This window comes from Blennius ocellaris, assembly GCF_963422515.1.
Source record: "Blennius ocellaris genome assembly, chromosome: 10".
Classification (NCBI taxonomy): domain Eukaryota; kingdom Metazoa; phylum Chordata; class Actinopteri; order Blenniiformes; family Blenniidae; genus Blennius; species Blennius ocellaris.
The window spans coordinates 5,720,690-5,726,779 of NC_137659.1; positions in this window are offsets into that span (position 1 = coordinate 5,720,690).

Consider the following 6,090-nt stretch of genomic DNA (forward strand, 5'->3'; position numbering starts at 1 on the left):
GAGATGTTGAGAGAGAACATTTGTAATTAATTTAATTTCACATTGTGTGCTTGCCGCATGATGCCGTTCTTTTGTTGCGAGCGACTCTGATGTTTGACTGCGGCGAGTGCCTGCCTAATTTTTTTGTCATTGTGTGAGTGGAGAGGAAGCGTCAAATTCTCCTTGAATCTCGTCGTTTGGTTTAAGTGCCTGCACACTGAGACATCTCCGTACTTCATATTATTTTCGGTGCATGTGTGAATAGGATTCTCTCTTTTTTTTTTGGGGGGGGGGGGGGGGTTGTTTTGTTTTTTTCCCTCCAGTCAGTCATCTGTGTGTGTGTGTGTGTGTGTGTGTCAGTCACTGATGTTTACCAAGGGGGGCAGCTGGCGAGCTGGATGCGCCTGTGGGGCATTGCGCCACAGTGGCCTCCATCCTTACCGGGGTCCTCCTCCGTGTTCAAACAGCTGTGCTGTTGGTTCACATCAAGTCACCCATTCAGGCCGGTGGCCCCGCTGGGGGTGGGGGGTATTGCTGCAGACATACCTGCTCGCCGGCTGTGTGAGTGTTTTTCTGCATGTTAAGGGGAGTCTGGAGGCTCTTTCCATGAGTTAAGTGTGGAGCACAATTGAGACAAGCACCCCCCCCCCTCTCAAACCTGATCTCAAGGTGTTGATGCAGATGAAAGGTGAGGTGAAGATAGCACCTCCATCCTGTAAACAATTCCCGCTGTGCTCATCTTGGGAGTTTGAGGAATTGTCCCCAAAAGCAAGGTTATGGATGGAATCCAACTGCAAAGAAAAGAGGGCGCTCGGAAAAAAAAATATGCCAGGTTTCACCTTCCTCCATCCTTTTGTCTCTCTCTCTCTCTCTCTCTCTCTCTCTCTCTCTCTCTCTCTCTCTCTCTCAGTCTCTCTCTCTCTCTCTCTCTCGCCCTCCCCCCCACCCCATTCTCCCACATAAGCTATCTGTCTTCCTCACAATACCCCTTTCTCCACCCCGAGAACAATGCGTTTGTTCTCCTCCACCTCCTCCCCATCCCTCCTTTCCTTTCTATCCCTCCATCCATTTGTTTGGTGCTCTCTGTGACATCTCGGCCATGCCAGGCCATGAGGGAGAGAGGGAGGGACAGGCTTCACCATTGTCCCCCCCCCCTGCCGAACCCACGGAATATCAATAGTGTTTTTCTTGAGCGGGCGCTTCGAGCGTTGGCCAGTAACCTTTCGGATTTGATGATGTCAGGCCTCCCTCTTTTTTGGGCCCTTTATATGATTTCCCCTCACCCTCCAGTCCCCACTCTGACATGGTATTAGGTCTCCAGCTCGAGAGACAGTGCGGGATTGTGTTGGCAGTGTGACTCATCAGGGCACTTCATTAGCTCAGATTAACTAATACAAGATGCGTTTGATTGTTCCAGCCAGCGCTCCAAATTAAACTGCATATTATATCATTTGTAATAGCCCTCCAATGCAGCACACTGGAGTGTTTTCTCATCTGACATTGGCTGACAAAAATAAACCTGGAGAGCTTCACTGCAGTAAAATTTTGTCCCCCCCCCCTCCAAAAAAAAAAAAGGTTGATGAGAATTTAAGAGCAGTAACTGAAGGTCACATCGTAATACCTCCTTCCTCTGCTCACATATCAGCCATAACATTATGATCACTCAGTAGCAGAAACCAACAGTTTTTGTTCCCATAGTTGATTGTTTTTGATGCATGACAAGTTCAACCAGGGCAGAATTGTGATTGCTTGATGACTGGGTCAGAGCATCTCCAAAACTGCAGCTTTTGTGGGACGTTTCCAGTGTGCAGAAGTCTGTATCTCTCAAAAGCACTGAACCGGCGACAGGATCATGGGCATCCAAGTATCACTGATACACGCAGACAGCAACTGACAAGCTGCTGTAGCTCAAATTGCTGCAGAAGTCGATGCTCGTTCTGATAGGAAAGTGTCAGAGTATACATTTCTTCGCAGCTTTGTTGAATTAGCAGAGGAGGCAGGGTTCCCGTGCTGACTGCTGGCCACTGAACAATGCACTAACAATTGGCATCACAAGGTGGCCAAGCCTGATGAACCAGGTTTTCTTTAAATAATGACGGATCCACTGTGATCCTTTGGGGTGTCCTCTGCTAGACAACCTCCCAATGTCTATCACTTATTCACCGACAGGTTGTTGAACACCATGTTACGGAAACAGTAATTCCTGATGTCAGTTGCCTCTTTCAGCAAGATATTACACTCTGCAACAAAGGAAAATGTGATGCTTTGAGCAACGCGACAATGAGGTGTTGACCTCTGAATGCCCCATATCTCGGTCTAATTGAGCTTCTTAGGAGTGCTGCTAACATGCTTGTTGTCTGATACCAGAGTATAGCGTCAGAGGGCTAGTAGAGCCTGTGTGTTGACGTATCAGTAGTTTTGACAGGAAAAACGGGGGAGCGGTACAATATGAGTGAGGCGGTCGTAATAACATGGCTGATTGGTTTATTGTACCACAAAATCTCGGCGGACGACACAATTGTCTACATCTGTCCGTAATGCGAAATTCACCATACTGTGTGTCACTCACTGTTCATTAACAACCATGGTTTTAGTTTTAGTTTTTCGATACATCACTCGATGGGGAACAGGTGGTCGTTTTCTGAATGATTGTTTTCCACATGTTGTCCGACTCGGCCTGTAACCTGCACTGTGAAAAGGGGGAGCTCGAACTGTGGCTCCCATGAAATCCAATATCACGCAACAGAGCCTGAACATTTCACTTTTGAAGCCTGAACAATCGGTCTCCTCAGTTTTCACATACTTACATAGTGCGGTTGAAAGAGGAAGTAATGTAGAAAATTGGACTCACTGTTCAAGCTGCTGCTGCTTTCAAATTTAAAAAAAAACAAAACAAATAAGACCATACATTTGTTCAAATTCCTAATTTTGGCATTGCATGTTTGATTTTCCTTTTCACTATTCAAGGTTATAAGTAGAGTACTGGACAGGTCACCAGTCATTCGAAATGGACAAATTCGCACAGACTATGAAAAAGGAACCTTCTTCCTGTAAGAAAGCTGCATAAACCACCTCCTTTCCATGCCATTCTTGTACTATTTAAATCATGCATCAAGGTATATCCACAGTTTACCAGATTTTTGTGAGAGGACGATATAAAATAGCTTTATTTGACTTTGAACTTTATATATTTGTAAAGAAAAAAGTGCTTTAATTACAGAAAGACATCAAGTTAAAACGCCTCCAACACTCCTACCATCACTGCAGATTGTTATTTTTACCAGGAAGTTGGAAATGACTGACATAATGTTGTCTCTTCTCCACCATAAAGAAAATAATGGGCTACATTGATTTCACTGCTCCAGTGATACATTTCCACCTTGTTTAAAAACGCATCCCCAAATGTGTGAGCTAACGAAAGAAACTTTGTAATTATACTTTTCATCCGCCGCCATTTCCTCCCCATGACCTTTCTTTTTAGTCCATGTGCTGTTAACCTGTGTCCTATTAGGAACCCTTGATAGCACAACAGTGGCAGTATTTATATTTAATCCTGCCTTCTAGCCTTAACTTTTGACAGTTTTCTGGCCAATTGCTCAGCATGCCTCATTTACCTTATTTGGTTATGGAAATGTCTCGCTTGATTATTCATCCCCTGCGGCAAAACTCTGAGCCGATCTCGTCACTTATGAGACCACTTTATGATGGGTTTGTGATGGCAGTGGCTGTTGTTCCCCCACTCCAGACATGCTTTTGCTTTGGTCCACACAGAGAGGCTTGTGCTCAAGGGGGCACGGTTGCAGGGCACTCCATTGGATCATTGTAGACAGTCATTAGTCTTATGACCTTCTTGCGAGCCACCCTCTGTGGTGTGTCTCTCCGTGTCTTTTCCCATCTTGACTGGAGAGAAACCCTCCAGCGGTCCAATCTGAAAGCCGACTCTCCATTCACAGAAGCCCTCTGCATTTTCGAAAGAGACATCCCCCCCTTCTTGCACATCTGCCAGCAAGACTTGTGATCAGGGCCGCACTCAAGCTGTGACGAACAGACTCAACATTGCAGAAAAATTAGACATGGATAGAGCTGACGAGATCCCCCGAACATCTACAAGCACGGGATGCTTTCCCAGACACAGATTTTCCTGGTCTAGAAAGTGTGCTTGGTATGTTTGTTTTTTGGGGGTTTTTTTTCCCAACCCATTGGAAATAATTCATGTCGAGGAAAATTAGAAAATCACAGAGAAATATGCTCTGTGAATTTCTACGGGTGTCAGATGACATGCCCGCACCGAATGCTACTGAGGCCAATGTCTTTACCCGTGAAAACAGGCTTTGATGAGTTACACAGTAAGACAGTTCAGGAGGTTTCATTCGCACGGAGGCTAAAGCTAGCGGTACCTTGAGCATTCAGTCATCTCTAATAACACCAATTGATATGAAGCCTTGTCCACCTCAATATCACTAAAGTGCAGCCAAGGACTCATGTATAATTTCACTGGAGTTTCTAAATGGCTCTACACATGGAGTTTCCTCGGTCTGTTTTCCTCACCGGTACCTCTTTCCTCTCTCCTCCACCTCGCCTTTCTGTATAATTTAGCAGCAGATAAGCTTTCTCCTCTCCTACATTAGTGTGCTATATCACTGCCAGCTGAAGGAATGGGGGCCTTCGCTCTATATGTGATACAGTTTCTGCCTGCCAAGCACAGCCGCCGCCGCCGCTGCCGCTGCCACCATCGCTTGGTGCTGACGAGTTTGGGCGGATGCCACATTCTGCACCTGCCAGACTCATAAAGAATCCCCCTGTTTCTCCGGGGCCTGGAGGCAGGATCTGCCATAATTGTTAAGGATGTCGCGATTTAGACATTCAAGCCAAAGCTTAGACAGTTGATGGCGCCAACAAGTTGGCAGATGGTCCATTTTGTTCAGCTGATCCGTCAGCGGGGTATTTGAGGTGGTAAGATGAATGAGCGGTTGCGATTTGTCACAAGTGGCAAAAAATTAATGCAGCGGTCCCAAACATGAGTAAAAGTCAATCCGTTGCTTTAATGCTTTGCCGCCATCTCGGCCAGGAGCTACCTTGTGTGCAGGACATGCTTGAATGTTTTAGCCCAGAAAAGTTGGACGAGTGGGCTCAGTGAAATAACAAAGTGAAGTGGATATCCGTGTCAAGTGCCTCCTCTTCTCACACCCATCATGTGCACATATGCATTCCTGAGAGAGGCACAAGTGTCAACTCGTGATTGATCTGATTTACACGTCGAGTGTATCCAGCTTCTTGTGTGTTTTTGCAGGAGCAGGAGGGAGAGCCGCAGACCATTAATTTGTGCATGTATTCACTATTACTATGCCAGCGGCTAAATGAATGCATATTTATGACGTGTGACAAAATGATGGAATGAGGCCTCCAGAAATTAGGGCTTTTGCAGAAATTCTACTCAGGCGTGTGCGCTCGTTCACACCGCTGTTTCTCAATCTCATTTTCTCCCCCCCCCCATTTGCATCTGTGTCTGCCGCCGATGTCTTGCTCTCGGATCTCTGCGTCTTCTCCTGTCCTCGTATCAACCCATCTATATATAGCAGGTCTCTCCCCACTTGCTCGCCGTCTGCGTTACTGGAAAAGTGAGGAGTGGGCGCCGCACTTTGAATACATCGCTTTGTCTGGGCAGGGGGAGAAAAGGAGGCCCGGAGAAAGAAAGGGAGAGGAAGAAAGCGCCATTGACAGACGGGCAAACACCAGTCGGCCCCTGTCCCCCTCTCTCTCCATTGTATGCGAGGGCTCGACGTCAGCAGAAGACAGGAATCTGGAGAGAGGGAGGACAGAGAGCGAAAGAGAGGGCAAAGAGTCAAGGCTTTGTTTTGGCCCGTTGGCCTCAGACCGCGGTGAAAGTGCAACGGGAGGAGAGGGGTTAGACGCGGAGACGGAGGAGAAAGTACTGAGCTGACCCCGGGTGGATCTCCCATCCCGGCCGATCTGACTGTAAACACAACTCCAACTACCACTGTTTTCTCATGTGATATTTACATATGAGCAGTCATCACATAGACAGCGGCTGCAGATGGTCAGGGCTACCCATCATACCATGTCATCGACACCTCAACGTGACGTGTGAAT